The following is an 18,250-nucleotide window of genomic DNA, read 5'->3' on the forward strand; positions in this document are numbered from 1 at the left end:
CAGTACAACAGTACAGTATGCATTCTGTGCTAACTTTTAAATGCTTGCTGAAACTTTTCTGTACTGCTAGGCTTATCCAGGCATTTAGGAATACATCCCTCACAGTGATCTATTGTTTGTTTTTAATTTATTTTTGCTTTTAACTTGTTTTTAACTTCTTATATTGTTTGGTTTTTATATTGCAAACCACTGCACTAAGATATAGTGGTATATAAATATTTTTATAAATAAATAAACAACACATTCCCCCACCCAAAAATGCAAACCACTGCACTAAGATATAGTGGTATATAAATATTTTTATAAATAAATAAACAACACATTCCCCCACCCAAAAATACAGCAGAAGGAATGTTCAGTTACAGAGCATATGGTTTTCTTGCAAAAGGTTCCATGTTCAACCCAGATAGGGCTTGGAAAGACTTCTTCCTTCAAACCTGGAGTGGCACTGCCAATCAGTGCTGACAGTATAGAGCTAGATGACCCAGTGGTGTGATCTGGTAATGCACCTTCCTAGTTTCTTAAGATCTCTTAATATATACTGTATTTTTTTAAATGTCTGTGTCTATGATAGTTACCTTTTTAAAAAAATCTATTTAGCACATTTATTGTGTGGATATTTTCAGCAAAAAGTTCCTTCAAACCAGGTTATTGGCATTCCAGTGTGTCTTCAGCATGTGACAGTGGGTGGAATTGTGGCTTTTTTTGTTTGCTGGAAGCAAAATGGCTAAATTGTGCTCAGGTGAGGAACAAACATAAATGGGATGAGGGAATAAAAGATTACTGAGTGAAACATCACAATACACCTGACAAAGTCTCCTCCCTCTCAAAAATGCACTAAGCATCCACACTAGTGGTGACTGGATGTATGATGGATTATTTTGTGTACTATACTACATTTTACACAGTAAGGAGAAATCCCAGTTAAAAGTAAGAGAGTGCAGCCTTGCATTATAATGACTCTGTCATGTGGATGCTGTGAAAAACATGTGTGCATCAGCGGCACTTTATTCCACAGTAAACTGTCCAGAAGCACCTTTAGGTGGAGGCATTTCCTAGCCGAACTATCAAAAATCCCGTAACTGGAGATTCTGGAGCTTAAACTGTTGAACTTCAGTATTCAAAGTACAGGCCCTGCCTCTGCTCTTCAACACAGAGGGCAAATGTTGGTTATAAATTGTATTAATAGTAGTGTTAGTGAAATGAATTGTGAAATTCTCAAACTTGGCAGAATTTTATGCTAAGATGTTGGACATTATTATTGTTGATAAATATTTCTTTAATGTATATGCAGCTGTTGGAAGGTGATGTTGGTACAAATACTTTTGAACTGAGCGAGAACACAGACTATGCTATTAAAGGAAAATAGAAAGTTTTTATACATATTGACAGTGGCACTACTGTATATTTTATAATAGTATTCAATTTAACTCTATTCATGATATTACATAGAGCTTACAAAAGGCTCAAGCCACTAGAAAGCACTTTCAAGTCTTCTGCTTCTTCTGCTTTTAAATACAATTTCTTAAGATAGTTCATGTCTCCCAACTGCAAAGTGCTACAAAGCTTTTCAGGATTGTGCAGAATGCTGTTGGAGCAAGGGAAAGAGAAGATTGTGTATAAACTGAAGAAAGGGAAGCAGTGGCAAATTGTTGGGCTAGGCCCAACAATTTCCACCATCTCTTATCTGTCATATGAAGAAATCAACCCTTCAGAGCAATAGAAGTGGCCCAAAAAAGAATTGTTGAGGCATGATTCTGAGAGCCTAAGTTGCTGGCTGATGGTTGATGTCTTACTGTGCAAAAGAAGATTGAGGGTGGAGTTTGTTCTTACATCAGTCTCTCTCAAAAAGCATGGTGTGGTTGTTAAACAGGCCGTTTGACATATGTAAACAGTTTCTTTCTTCTGGGAAGAGACATCCTGACACAGGTGCTTCAGTTAAAGGTAAAGGTACCCCTGCCCGTACAGGCCAGTCGTGACCGACTCTAGGGTTGCGCTCTCATCTCGCTCAAGAGGCCGGGAGGTGGCGCCGTCCGAAGACACTTCCGGGTCACGTGGCCCGCGTGACAAAGCTGCAACTGGCGAGCCAGCACCAGTGCCGCACACGGAAACGCCGTTTACCTTCCTGCTATAAAGCGGTACCTATTTATCTACTTGCACTTAGGGGTGCTTTCGAACTGCTAGGTGGGCAGGAGCTGGGACCGAACGACGGGAGCTCACCCCACCGCAGGGATTCGAACCTCTGACCTTACGATCAGCAAGTCATAGGCACTGAGGTTTTACCCACAGCGCCACCCGTGTCCCCACCCGCGTGCTTCAGTTGGTGTACACTAATTTTAATGGTTCAGCCTTCCATTCTTTGAACTGAATTTCAGCATAAGCTTTAAAAAAATGTTTTTAATCCAAAACAGTAATTTAGTAATTTTGAATTTTATGTCCATCTAACAGAAAGGCTAAAACTTGAAATGGGTTACCAGTGACATCTGGAATCCTATTTACATCCATATGCATGTATTACATATCTTTATTTGTCAGAGATTCGGAGTATTTTTTAAATATTCTCCTTGCTGTTCTAATGCTAAATAGCGCAAAATATGCGTTGCGCTACATGAGTTGAAGACTGGGGAATATTGAAGCCAATGTCCACCATCACCATTCACTGCAGTAAGTTGCATAAATATTTAAATAATTCTTTTATCGAATATAGCCCCAGCATGTCAGACCATTACACCCAGGTTGAACATGACCTTATTTAAACATCAGTGCTGGGCACTGATGAAGTAATTGCCCCAGTTTGTACAAAATGTCTCAAAGGACTAAGCAATCGAGCCCGCAAGTAGGTAAAAATAGAACGTGAAACTAAAACTAGGGAACGCTTCCAAGAGATTTGCAAGCATTTGTGAGATTAACTTTTGTTACTTTGTTAGGAATGCTTCAATGAAAGCTATTTTAAAATATATGTAGTAAGAATTTTAGAATGTAAATTAGAATAGCTTGTACCTGAGGAAGTTACATATGCAGGTATGTTGACTGTGAAAATTAGTCACTGTTAATGCTTGCCTTAACAGGCACAGCATTGCCACAGCATTGCCAAATAATGTAGTCATATTTAATAGAAGACTGATATAAATTGATAGAGTTCTCTGTTATTTGGCAGCTGTAAAATTATGTTGACAAATTTTTTCAAAGGTTAGAACTGGCAGACATACTTGCTATCCACAAACTCCTAGTAGTTCTAGAGATTATGTATATTTTGGTTCATATAGTTGTTGATAGAGACTTCGATGTTCCACAATGATACTTTGACTGACTCTTGTTAGAAAATTCAATTGTTGACAAACATGCTTATACAACTATACCACAGATCCCCTCTCACCCAAGTTGTCAGAAATCTGCCAGATTGGATAGAAGTGAGCTAGGAATTTACCTAGCATACATGATAGAGACGTTTCTTTCACTGCCTTTTCCTGATGGAATATTGTGAAGAAAAAGAGCCTGTTTCTATTGATTGTGAAAAGTAACGGTTGTATATTACTAATATGCAAATATATTAGCTTCAAGTAATATAGAGTGGTACCTCGGGTTACGTTACCTTAGGGTAAGGTAATTTCGGGTTGTGAGCGCAGCAAACCCAGAAGTGTATAATTCCAGGTTTCATCGTGCACACATGTGCAGAAGCGCTCTATCACGCCGTGCACATGTGCAGAAGCGGCGCCTCTGGATACGGACTTTTCGGGATAAGTAGGGACCCCTGGGATGAATTAAGTTCGTATCTGTAGGGTCCACTGTATTAGCTTCAAGAGCTATCAGATTATGTGCTAGAATTACAAATCTCACTTCACAGACATCAATATGCAACACATGAATGATCAAAAGGGGCACAGGTACCAGTTCTACAAAATTTGTGATTTTTTGGGGGGGTGGATGGGAGAAATCTGCTTAAACAGATTGAGATCTGATTCAACACGTTTATGACATATTAGTAAACAAAACTAAAGTGGAACATATATCATGTACCATGTACTCATTGTTCTGGTAGCAAAAATACTTGATAAAGGGAAGGGAAAATCAATAAATAGGCTTATTCCAGCTATAACTGGGGTTACATATCCTAGTTGCATGGATTGCTGAACCGTGTTTCCTGCATCTCACATGCAAAATACTGTTCTGTAATTAAGAGAATTCTGTTCTGTAACTAAGAGAAGACAGGAGTGCCTGGCGTGCTCTGGTCCATGGAGTCACGAAGAGTCGGACACAACTAAACGGCTAAACAACAACAGTGAACTAAGAAGTGTGGAATTCAGGAGCACAGATGTTCACTGTCTAACATACCAGGTAGCAGCAGTCGTTTGGGTGGTACAGGCAGGGTGGGATTGCTTACCTGTCTTCCCAACACCAAGCATTACTGCCATTTCCTGAGATGCGGAAGTGTGAGGTATGTAGAGCTCAGTGCATTGCAGAGGTGGAGCCAGTTGGATGATCCTGCTGCCATGTTTGCCCTCTCAGGAACTGGCAACGACACTCGGTGTTAGGATGGCAATGTTGGAATTCTGCCTGGGTCAGAGGAATGTGCCACAGCGTAGGCACCGGCAGATATTCCTGTCGACCTCCCCGCGTCTCCACTCTGCTGATAAGCAGGCGAGGTCCCGGCGATTCATCTCAGATGTGTGAGAGGAACACACCGTTCATCCTCTCTCCCCTTTGGTGTCCCCCAGGGGGGGAAAGAAGCAGACAGAAAACTATTTACATCTTTTATTTCTGTCTGTCATATCAGTACAGAGAAACATGTCTGCACTCGACAACAGCAAGAAGAAACTCCACCCATGTACTTCCAGTACAGGTCATATGACACACACACTGAGCTAACATCCGGTGCTCAGTACAGAATGGACTGCCCCTTTGTTTCCATGGCAACAATCACAAACATCCTGTCTGGCTTTCCAGCCACAAGCAGCTGACTGAGCTGCTGGAGCCTTTGCTTGCTGCAGCATTGGTGCTTTATGGTAACATACTCCCCCTAAAGTATCAATGCGTGCTGCGAGCAAAGCGTCATCCAGAGAAGAAAACAAACAGTTGTTATACTTATAACATTCCCCTGTTGTTCCAGTTCCACCCTTGGAACTACCCGCCACTGGTTTTACCAATGTACCTCTCTGGTTGTGTGACTTCGCATTTCCTTGGTTAACAACTCTCTGTTGTGCCTTTGTCTCTGACTCAGACACAGCTTCAATCTGTCCTTGATCGTTTACAACAGCAACATATGCAAGGTTAGCAAACTCCTCTTGGGTGGTACACCCTTCGTTGCTCTCTCAGACCTTCGTAAGAGCTGCTGCTCTTCTCTGCTTTCTGGTTCAGCCTCTGAACTCTCTGGAGAACCAGTACTAAGCTTTATCAGTGGTTTATCCTCCTCTTCTGAGGGTCTAGTCATTATTTGAGATTTCCTCTCAATGACTGTGACAACTGAGCTGTCTGAGCTATCAGTGTCATCATCATCATCAGAATCATCTGTGGAAAAAGTTTGAACAATCACTCTCTCCTGTTCAGGAGCACTCTCTAGAAATTTTGTGAGAATCACCTGACCAGATTCAGACAAAATTACTCTATAGAGACCTTTTTCATAACCTACAAAGATGCCTCTGGCATTCTTTACCCCACTTGGAGCTTCTGTTCTCACATGAGACCCGAAAACCTTGAAATAGGCAACAGAAGGTTTTCTATTAAACAGCTTCTCAAAAGGAGAACATCCCAACTCTGTTGAGACTTTTCTCAGCCACACATGAAGATAGGACGCTAGAGATTCGGCCCAATATTCATGTGGCAAATGTGAACTCAGCAATTGCGCATGCATCCCCTTTTGCAATTCTTTGTTCACCCTAACACAGACACATTTCTTCCATGCTTCTTCGGAAGTAGCAAGTTTGTGTCTTATCCCTTTCTCATCCAGGAACCTCTGGAAATCCTGTAAAAGAAAAACTGGCTTGTCATCTGTGAAAAGACAATCAATGTTAGCATCATGCATACTTTTAACCTTGTCACAAAACTCCTGAAACTTTTCTAAAGTTTCCTGCGGTTTCTTCATCAAGTAAACCCAAGAATAATTAGTGTAACAATCAACACACACAAGGTAATACTTTGCACCGCCTCTAGATGGTTCTAAAGGACCAATCACATCAGCATACACCCGCTGAAAAGCTCTGTGGACCTTCTTAGACACCTTCCTGGTGTTCACACTGGTCACACCTGCAAGAGAAATTTCGTTAGAATCAGAAGTATTACATTTCATGTAATCACTTTGATCAAAAGTCAACAAATACAGTCCATCTTTCTCTTTAGCAGTAAGAAACAGTTCTCCATCTTTGTAGATCTTGCATCTTTTAGCATCATAGGTCAGTTTCAGTCCCTTCTTTGCAATCTGCGACACACTCAGCAAATTAAATCTCAGTTCTGGAACCAGGTAAACATCGCTTATAGTCAAGTTCAGACTCTCAAGATACACAGTTCCAATTCCGGTCGCTTCCAGTTCTTGACCGTTGGCTTGTTTCACAGTGAAGCTTTGCTTCTTCAACGTCGAAAACAGTTCTCTGTGTGGGCAGAGGTGCTTCGTGGCGCCGGTATCGATTATGAATGCGTTCCCAACATCTGGCGTGGTTCCTTTCGCCATCATAGCCTTTGCAGGTTTCACCTGGCACTTGGTACGGCTTTTGCTTGACGCCTCAGGCTTCGTTGAGCTGTTCTTGGCTCCTTTTGACTGTCGCGGCTTCTTACAGTTTCGCTGTAGATGCCCAGTCTGTCCACAATTGTAGCATCGGACGGCACTCAATGCTACGGCATCACCAGCAGTGGGAAGATTTGAACTCTGTTCTTGCCTCCCTCTGTCCTTCACTTCCAGTGCAGCAAGTCTGTCGTGTTCGTTCAGGACGACGGCAGACACTCTTTCCGCGGTTAGCTGCTGAGCAGGTAGCGAACCAAGCTGACTGGCAACAACCTTGTAGGTGCGGTTCAGGCTGTTTATCATCATGAAGCAAAACACTTCCTCCTGTAGACGGAAATTGCGTTCCACCATCTGTTGACGCAGATACTTCATCTCTGTCAGGTGCGCTTGAACATCTCCATCAGGCGCTAATCTCAGATTGGTCAACTTCTCAAAATACAGCAACGCTGAAGAACCAGCATCTCTCTGATGCGTTGTACGCAGCGCGTTCCAAACCTCTTGCGCAAATTCCAAATGCTGTATATGCACAAGCTGCGAGTCTGACACACACAGAATTATAGCAGTCCTAGCCTTCACATTCTGTGACACCCAAGCACGCGTTGGTGCTGCTGGGATGGGATTCTCAATCACCCCAAACAGTCTCTGATTCTGCAGCAGGGCCTTCATCTTTACAGACCAAGATGAATAATTGTCATTGGTCAGGAGGGGTGGAGAAGGCAAACCTCCCCCCTTCTTGGCATCCATTTTGAGTCCTTGCATTGACTCTTAAAACACAAGCCTCTAAAATCCAATAGCTGGCTTGTTTACTTTCTTGACACCTGGCAACTCTGACACTGGCTGCGTTGGAAAGTCCCTTCCAGCAGTTCGTGAGGACCTAGTCATAACAAAACTTCGTTTTTGCCTCTCTGAAGCATAGACTGACTTTCCAGCCCTCTTGAGTAACTTTCCATTTCTCCTCTCTGAGGCACAGCCTTCTGAAGGACGTTGCCTAGCAACAGCGCATTCCTTTCCTCGGACAGGAAACCACAAGAATGCCTGGTATGCAGGCCTCTTCTAAGTTGGAGCTGTTTTCCCACACTCGCTTTCCGTGAAGCAGAGAATGAATCATTCTGCATTCACTCTTTTAAGCCCTTAAAAGTCTCATACCTTGAGCATCGGCTTGGCTGTCAGCTTCTTCTGGTCAGCTTCTGGCTGCAGAGAATCAGCCTCTCACTTCAGGCTTCCATGGAGCAGAGGAGGACAATTCACCAACCTCTCATTCAGATGTCCGATGGACAGCAACCATCCGAAGGCTGCCACTGTTGGAATTCTGCCTGGGTCAGAGGAATGTGCCACAGCGTAGGCACCGGCAGATATTCCTGTCGACCTCCCCGCGTCTCCACTCTGCTGATAAGCAGGCGAGGTCCCGGCGATTCATCTCAGATGTGTGAGAGGAACACACCGTTCATCCTCTCTCCCCTTTGGTGTCCCCCAGGGGGGGAAAGAAGCAGACAGAAAACTATTTACATCTTTTATTTCTGTCTGTCATATCAGTACAGAGAAACATGTCTGCACTCGACAACAGCAAGAAGAAACTCCACCCATGTACTTCCAGTACAGGTCATATGACACACACACTGAGCTAACATCCGGTGCTCAGTACAGAATGGACTGCCCCTTTGTTTCCATGGCAACAATCACAAACATCCTGTCTGGCTTTCCAGCCACAAGCAGCTGACTGAGCTGCTGGAGCCTTTGCTTGCTGCAGCATTGGTGCTTTATGGTAACAGGCAAGTGAGCAACCCTGTCTCTGCTGCCCCACCAACTGCTACAGAAACCAGGGTTACATCTGAACTGACCGAAGTACTGTTTTAATAGTTTTTATTGAAACAATATAAAGCTTTAATTGGAAAATACTTTTATTATTTTCTATTTACTACTTGCAAAGAGTTTAAGACATGATAGCTGATAGGCACATCCTTTGTCATTACCTTTTTCAGAGAGCGCTGAAAATGGTTAACACAGTAATCCTAGTATTCTTAATGAGCTGTGCAAATATGTGCTCCTTGGGGATAGTCACCTGAAAATTAACTTTAGATTTTATGTTTTTATTCATAACAGTTGCCTAGTTTGACTTGTATTGAGTTTTTAAAATACTTAGTACTGTAACATGATGAAGCAAATGCATTTCTAAGAAGTGAAAAAATCCTCAGAAAAATATTGCAGGGGAAGATTTTGTAGCTACTGAAGACATTGCTACAAAATCAGGGGTTCTCTGTGGCTACTGTACTGGAGTTGAATGCTCCCTCATATAAAATCTTCATCCTTAATGAAACTAGCATTCCAAGGAGAAGATTTCAAGTTGGTCAACTTTTTGACATGCTAGTTTTGAATACACAGGGAGTTTTTTCTTTACTTTGCACACAAGGCAGCTTCTCAATTACTGTTTTGCCTTGAAGATGGAAAACAGTAGCATTCTGCTTCCTCCTTCATGAGGAACCATTATAATGCAAATGAGTTACAGAATCAGATATTTGATCAAATTATGGCTATGTCTTGCTCCTCTGTTTAAAGGTAATTTTTCTAAATACATCAATTTTTTTATTAGTAATTTTTTGGAATTGTATCTGCGATCCATAACATGGGTGAATTGTCTGAATCAAAAATACTTCACACCTTTGTGAATATAAACCATGTGCAATAGAGGTACATACTGAGGTTTTTGCCCTATGAACCATGAGTTGGAAACAACCTGCTCTTTAAGCATTACAGGAGCTTATGCTTCATAGACTCTCAGAGTTTCTTTGCTAATTTATAGCTCATTTGGTTCATGGCTTTTTAAAATGAAAATAATTCTATTTCTTCTGTGTTTATTGTGTTAGAAATGTTTGCCACTGTGTCATAAAAAAATCATACTGGTTTTTATAATTGGATAAATATGTGAGTAACTGATGGGAAGCAATTGTGGTTGCTGTGGCTTCCTGAGATTATAGAGCTCCAGAGTTGTGTGCTTTTTGGTTTCCTTTCAATACGGAACCAAACCACTAGCCACAGTGTACAGTTCCTAGTGGGAATTACTGCCAAAGTGGTTCATATGTTGGTTAAGTAAATTTAACTGAACTTTATTAGTGTATTAAGATGTGCACTTGTTCCTCTCTTCAAGGCACTTGCTATATAGAAGGCTTAAATAATGTATAGGACTTGAAACAAAGTAAATACATTAATACTGGGGTGGGAAGCAGTTTTCTTTTTTGACTATATTTATTATGAAAATGACAAAAACCCCACTATATTTTTTCCTGTTTATAGCTCTAAACTTAAGCTAAATATGTGCATTGGCATCTTCATATATATGTCTGAGAAAAGGGTAATTGCAGCAACTTGTAAATACTGTACTGCTCTTGTTTCAGTTGCACCTAACACTCTGGTAACATGCGAAAGAGCTTTTAAATTTTGATACACATGAGACTGAACTATACCTAGTAATATATTGACAGAGCATTAAGTGATGGTTGTCTGTTAAAGTAAATGCATTTCAGTTTGATTAATTGAACTTAGGGGACTATTTATGAAAACAGAGGATGTCATAGAAGATTTTTTAAAAGCATATTTCAAAATCTATTAAGTTCTACATTTTGGAGATAGTAATCACTATCTTGACCACTTTTGAAAGCAAGCATTACAATACAGTGGTGCCTCGCAAGACGAAATTAATCCGTTCCGTGAGTCTCTTAGTCTAGCGGTTTTTTCGTCTTGCGAAGCAACCCTATTAGCGGCTTGGCGGATTAGCGGTTTAGCGGCTATTAAAGGCTTAGTGGCTATTAAAGGATTAGCGGTAGACGAAAGGGTTTTTCGGTTTTTGCGTTGCTTCGCTAGACGATTTTCCCTATGGGCTTGCTTCGCAAGACGAAAACGTCTTGCGAGTTTGTTCGCTTTTTTCTTAAAGCCGCTTGAAGAGGCGCAGTTGCGACGGACCGTGCTTCGCAAGACAAAAAACATCGCAAGACGAAAAGACTCGCGGAACGAATTAATTTCTTCTTGCGAGGCACCACTGTACATAGCCTGGGGTTTGTGAAGGAGCCCTGTTGATTGTAAAATAGTACTTGCCACTTAAATAGCAAAATAATATAGCCCTTTACTGGTGCATACTATTGAGTTAATTTGTTACTGCTATAACAATTGTGTTTCACTGCCTTAGCTACACGTGTATGTGTGTAGTGTAATTTGCGTGTTTTGGAAGGGACCTCAAAAATAATCTAATCTGGGGAATAGGATCTGGCTGGTTGCCTCTAAATCCCCCCTGTAAAAGCACAGTCAGAGCTTCTATCAAGTCGCTTTGAAGGTGTGCTGATTTGCATGCCTTCAAAGTGGCTTGCTCTCAGCAAGCCCCACTTGAAAAGGAGCAATCAGGATTCTAATCCAACCCCCTACTGATGCAGGAAATTTGCTTTTTCAGCATCTCTGATAGGAGGGCAGCCAATCCCTGTTTAAAAACTTTTAAAAAAGGAGAGATGGAATCATAAATAGTCTGTGTTTTTAAATAATATATTTCCTTCTTGCTGTCATACTTTGTTTCTGTAGAAATCATGCAGTAAAGTTACAATCTGTTTTACTTCCATCTGTTACTGTAGAAATGATTGTAATAGTCTAAATCTGGTCTGTCCTCCTGCATGAACAAGCATGTGAAACAAAATAGTTACATATGCAAAATTCTTCCTCACTCTCTTGTCTATAAAACAACAAGCATCAAATACTTAAGGCATTGATTCATTCTTGTCCAGTACTTGTTCACTGTTTGCTGAATGCAAATTAATTACTGCATTGTTTTCATTGTTCTGGGAGACTGTGAGATTCCTCGAGTTTCTCAAATGTTTCTCAATATGCAGAAAAAAATGGCAGAAAAACTCCCCTTTCCCTCCATTACTGATCTTCTGTGAAGACAAGGTGAGGAATGAAACCGTGTGTATGAATCTATATACCTGCATCCATATTTTTCAAAAAAAGTAAAGTGTATGTAAATTATAAAATCATAAAAGTTAGGTTTTTATTGCTTATAAGTTAACTATATAAAACTATAAGGGCCTTACTCTGTGTTTCATTACATTTTAAATCAAATTTAAATGCGTATCACTTATAATGCTAGAATGTTATATGACCAAATGGATTTGCTTTACAAGCAGAATGTCTAAATATATCTTACCTTGCATCTTAATGTCAACATGCTCTGTACCAGATAGACTATAAACCCTTGAAAAACTTTTTTGAGGTGTTTCAGTAGTTTCAAAGAAAACCAAGTAATATATGTGTGATACGAAGGGTAGGTGAGAAGATGAAACTACTACTTGCAGCAAGAAAGAACTCTGTAATTCTGTGGTTCCCAATGTAACATTTATAAGCTTCTTTACATAATATTTTGTGTTTAAGCTAATACTATTTAACTCAAATTAACATGAAACTATTTTAATGATGCCTTTATCTTCTCTACAAAAATAATCCAGAAGTTTGCCACAAATAGTTTAAACGCTTTATTTTTTATTATGTTTTTTAAAATGTGATTAATGTAACAGTTTTGTATTCTTAAAGATTTATCTGTAACTTGGATAACTTTTCAACTTTTTGTGCTTTTGTTCTGTTTTCATGTTTAACGTTTTCTATAAACCACTTTATATTTTTATCATATAATATTTAAATAAAAAATACAAAAATATGAATAATTTTCCCCATCAGAGCCATGGGGAAATGTCAAACTTACGGTATTCTTTATTGGAAACTGGATAAGAGATTTTATAGCAAATGACCTGTGATGAGTGTAACATGGCCAAAGTAACACATGAAAATTCATTGATAGACACTTGCAAAGCAAGACATAGTGCATGTGAAACTATACTACGCATTCTCAAATTGCTGGTCAACATCAAGTCCATGTGAACACAGAAATTTACGCTTAGCTGTTGCATCAACCTAATGATTTGTTGCTTTTCAACACAACATTTGTTGTTTGCATGGAAGACAAATATCACAGAAATACCCATCTTTAAAAAGAAGATATCATATTATTGCATCACCTGGCTAACAAATTTTATTTTCAGTTTCCCAGTCTCATATTCAATGACAACGGTGTTGCCAACTGACAGCAGTACTTCAGTGACTGTTCCCGCTTCTACACTTCATTTCAGCACAATCACACTTCCCATAGGGACATTATTCCCACAATTGCTTCCCTTTCACATCAAGTGATATAAAAGGAGATTGATTCTGCTGAGTTGGGCACATTAGAGGACTCCTTACAGGGAGTGAGAGCAATCCTGCTTAGCACTTGGCTAAGTAGTACCTATATCTTGAGTTTGATTCAATCCTTTTACACCACCTTGAAACTTACTGTTGTTGGAGGTATATAAATATTTTAATAAAGGAAATAAAATATTCCAACTCTATTCAATGATTCTATGTTGCATACCACTTAACACGTTTTTATTGCCCTAATATAGTCTACATCATGGATGGGTACCTCAGGTAACAGGGCCAAATCTGGTCCTTTAGGCATCTCTGGTCTTTGAACCTCCAGTACCCACCCCTTACTGGTCTTGCTTTGAACCCCTAGTGTGCTGTCTTGGCACAGATGTGTCCTTCAACTCTCATAATGCATATTGGGGAAAAGGACATGTTGACTGGGTGACTAGATAGTACATTGCTTCTGCTGTCCATCCCCCACACGGGTGCACGGCCGGGGGGGGGGGATGGACAAGCTGATACATGACAAACAAACTTATATAAGAACATGCAGTGTTTCTCGCCCCCACTAACCCATTCTTCCTTGAAAATTGGTATAAGTACTGTTCCCCAATTTGCTTCATATGGTTTGGTGAATTGAAGGACGACCTCTCTCTCTTTCTCTCTCTGTGTGTATCTGCATCTCACACACAATCACAAGAACAAAGCAAAACTTTTTTCCCCATTCCTGCAATGAAAGGTCAGCAGATTCGGTTTAGGCTCCGCCCACAGGTCAAAGGCAGACAGCAATGTTTAGGGGCAAAGGGCTCCCAGGATTCAGTATGGTCCTGCCTTTGTTGAGTGCAGCCAGATTGCCATTTGCTCCCTCTCATTGCTCTCTCCTCAGGTCTTTTTATATACTTACCTTGTGTAGTCCCTTCTTCCCTTGCTGTCGCCCCCCCCCCCGTTGCTTGCTCTCCCTCTGCCCAGCTGGTTCACAAGTCCCTTCTCCAGTGTTTTTTCCTCAGTTCTTTATCTCTTTGTCTTTTCCCGCTAAAATTGGAAAAAATATATTTAAAATCCTCTTATGCTTCCCTTCTCTGTGTCCCTGCTTCAATGAAGGGAGTTAGACCAAAATTACCAGCGGCTCTAAATTTGAACCCAATTCCTATGGAGCCCCCACCTGCTGCTTCCAATGCAGCAGTGCTACAAGCTGAAACTAAGACTTCTATCTCTGGTGTTCCAGTTCTAGCTCCGCTAAAGAATATGTCCAAATCTGAATGGAATTCCCTGCTCCAAGTTAAGAACCTAGCATCCATTGCTAACAAATTCTACTCTCACAATACTGAGTTTATGGGCTTCTTAAAGATTACATTGTAGTCTCTATGGATTTACTTCCTTGAAATGGGGACTCCTAGCTGAAGGACGCTACAGAATGCTGCTTGGATTTCACTATTCTCAGGGCCCATGAAGCAGCTTCATCTATCAGATCTTTGTGTACAGCATCCTTATTCGCTTGAGCAGGCCCCCCCAAACTCGGCCCTCCAGCTGTTTTGGGATTACAAACTCCCATCATTCCTAGCTAACAGGACCAGTGGTCAGGGATGATGGGAGTTGAAGTCCCAGAGCAGCTGGAGGGCCGAGTTTGGGGATGCCTGCGCTAGACCATCTCTAGTCTGGATTGATGACCTCGACCACCCAGATCAGGATCCAAGCTGTACTAGACATATTCTGCTTAAGATCTATCAGCTGCCTTTATTGCAGAAGCCACCTTGGATTCTACCCAGTTTGCCTCCTGCTATCTGGTAGCAGAAATTGTGGCTAGGTGTATTCTCTGGCCACCCAGAGTGGTAGGGGCAACCCAGTCTGATGGATGGTGTACAAATAATAAAATTATTATTATTATGGCTTAAGTACTGGGATGCTGACATTCCTTCTAGGATCAACCTCTCCATAGCTCCCAATGCTGATAAGCACTGATAACTGGGAAACATTGGCCTTCAGGTGCTCCAGTTGGAGAACAGCCTTTACCAAAGGTGTCAGGGACTTTGAAGAAGCACAAACTCAGGGCAAAAGGGAGAAATGAGCTAAGTGGAAGGCACATTTGGCAAACCCTCATGGTAATCAACTCCTGTCCAGAAACCTATGTCCCCAATGTGGAAGGATGTATGGATCTAGAATTGTCCTCCACAGTCACTTACGGACACACTGTCAAGACCGTGTTCATGGAAGACAGTCTTACTCAGCTACAAGTGATCGCCGAAGAATAATAATGCTGGTACTAAATTGTTTGGAGAAAATGCCTTAAAGGATATAGAGACAAGCAAAATATATGATTTGCCCATTAGAGGGATGACAGGAGAGCTAACAGATGTAACTTTCCTTACTCTCCCAACCAGTTTTTCATAATTTTGCTAGCAAGGATGAAAGAGCTTAGAAATCTAACAGATCATGGAACAAGTCAAGACTCTCCAATTGGTTCCAGCAAAGCAGCAAGTCTAACAAAACCAAGCCCAACTGCCAACAATAACAGTGATGCCAGACCAATCCCAGTGGGAGGCAAGTTCTAGTTCTTTCCATCTAAGTTACGCACGTCAGTCTCTGGACAAAACACCATGCCCATCCTCTTCAGTGAGCTCTATGGCCCTACCAAAAGACATAGCATTGAGCAGACACCTGCACCCCAAACTGCTTCTGCTGAGCCTTGAGATGGTGGATACCTGCAGAGAGGCACTCCGTTTTGCGATACCCTAGGAACTGTGAGAACCTCAGATGTGAGAACCTTGAATGGACTATGTCCACCTCCCAACAATTGGGTTCTCAGAACAATTCTCAAGGTTTACAAGATCAAATTCAGCACCAAACCTCCTCCATGCTCCTTACCTTCTGCAACATCAACCAGTCCTCTGAAAGAAGTTATTGTGGAAGAGGCGGTACTTCCATTTTCTACAATCAGTGGCAATGGAATCAGTCCCTACAGAGGAATGCTTCTACAGCATCTATTTTATCATCTTTGTGGTACCTCAAAAAGCCATTCTGGACCTAAAATTTCTGAGCCAATAGGTAATCTACAGGAAATTCAAAATGGTAACTCTTTCATCGATTAAAGAAAATGTCAATTCTCAAGATGCTGATGTCAATAGATCTCCAGGAGGCGTACCTCCATGTTCCAATCCAACCATCTCACCGCAAGTACCTCCATTTTGCCATTGGGAACAACCATTGCCAGTTCTTACCACTCCCATTTTCATTGGCCTCCGCCCCCTGCACATTAATTACGATAATAATTGCCCTGGTAGCATATCTCAGCCTCCAGGGAATACATATTTTTTCCATATTTTGGTGAACTGCTGATCCAGGCTTCTTCTACGGAAACAGCTCTCCAGCACCTACCACACCCAGCACCTTCCAAGCCCACAGGTTCCTGGTAAACTTCGAGACGAGCATGTAAATCCAGCCAATCAGCTAGTCCACCTAGGGGCCCTGCTGGACAGCTCTGGAGGCCTAGGTTCTCTCTAGAATAGATCAGCTCAGAGGTTTGGACCCTTACCAAATCCAAGAAAGCGGATATCATGTTTATGGTGTGGGTTCTAGTTCTTTCCATCTAAGTTACACACGTCAGCCTGTGGACAAAACACCATGCCCATCCTCTTCAGTGAGCTCTGTGGCCCTACCAAAAGACATAGCATTGAGCAGACACCTGCACCCCAAACTGCTTCCGCTGAGCCTTGAGATGGTGGATACCTGCAGAGAGGCACTCCGTTTTGCGATACCCTAGGAACTGTGAGAACCTCAGATGTCAGCCTCATGGGGTGGGAAGCTCACTGTGGAGACCTAAACATCTAAGGCCTATGGTCGCCCATGGAAACATCAGGGAACATCAGTTGGCCAGAACTTCAAGCAGCTTGCCTAGCTCTACACCACTTTGCTCCTTGTCTCCAACTCAGCAATGTCCTAATCTGCACAGATTCAACAAAATACCCTCAAGCAGCGAGTGGTGGCTTTCTCTTCCACCCTATCATTACCATCTATTTCCTCTCCTCCCATCCACTCTTTATTTCTTAGAGGAGCAACTCTAAGTGACCCCCAACCAGGCACAGATTCCCATCTTGGGACATCAACAAGGGGCTATCAGATTTAAAGAAGCCTCCCTTCAAACCACTAGATCTCAGCATTGTGTCCACAGGCAAACACCTCTGCCTTTCATACCATCCTAGCTTTCTTTCCTAAAGTCACTTTTGGCTTCCACTTGCAGCAAGAACTTGTTTTTCCCTCCTTCTGTACAGATCTAGTGCATCCACAAGAAAAGGCTTGGCATTCCTTGGACGTATGCAGAGTCTTAAAAGTATACATTACTCAGACCAAAGAGCTCGGGTGAACAGAATCCCTCTTTCTGTCCTTCCATCCCTCCTTCTTGGGGAAGGAGGTAACCTGCCATCTTACTCATATGGATAAATGCCTGCATTGCTCTTTCCTATGAAGCGCGGAAGCTCACTATACCTTATCATATCACTGCTCACTCCACCCATTCCACAGCCACCTCTGCCATGTTCTCCACTAACACTCCTCTACCAGAAGCATGCAGAGTGCCTGCCTAGGCCTCCCCCAGTACCTTTACGAAACACTATTGCATAGATGCCTTCACTTCAACAGAAGCTGCCTTTGGTTGGAGGGTCCTATGAAAGGTCCTCCTTCCATAACACCTCAGCCTTTCTCCCACCCTAGATTGGGATAGCTCTGGTATTTCCCAGTCTGCTGATCTTTCATTGCAGGAATGGGAAAAAGTACAACTGTACCTACCTGGATGAAGGGAGAAGTGGTTTAATGGTGCATGGTTCCTGTGTTAAACACTTAAACACAGAGTGGTTTTGAGTCCTCAAATAAATTCTGGGCATTTATTGCATTCATACTCTAAATTCTGTGATTTCACTCTGTTGACAGACAGAAGTTTGATTTGAATAGGTCACAATATGAGTAGGCAGAAATCATTTACCTGTCGTGAATAAAGGGGGACATTTAATTTCAGTTCAACCACAAAGTTCTTATTGCTATGTGAAAGTCCCTAATCAGTATTTGTGCATCAGTAATCAGTAAATGCACTGTTGAACACATTTGTGTTTCTCTTTTAATCATTACAATTTACTGAACTATATAAAGATGTTATTCTCAATTAATACTGTGGCACACTCTTTTTCTCTAAGGAAGTGTATATGTAACTCAGTACGATGCATAATCTTCTAGCAGCTGGAAATACCTCTTGTATGTGTTGAAAGCAAGTTTAGATAGTTTCATAGCTAGATTTATTTTTTACCATGAGTGCATAATGTACATGCTGAGTTTATAATTGTT

General features: G+C 41.6%; 1 protein-coding gene across 5 annotated transcripts in view; it reads left to right on the top strand.

Moving 5' to 3' along the window:
- NOVA1 (NOVA alternative splicing regulator 1) overlaps positions 1-18,250 on the top strand; it is a 151,715-nt gene that overhangs the window by 21,312 nt on the left and 112,153 nt on the right. The window lies entirely within an intron of this gene.

This window comes from Podarcis vaucheri (assembly GCF_965113315.1).
Source record: "Podarcis vaucheri genome assembly, chromosome: 1".
Classification (NCBI taxonomy): domain Eukaryota; kingdom Metazoa; phylum Chordata; class Lepidosauria; order Squamata; family Lacertidae; genus Podarcis; species Podarcis vaucheri.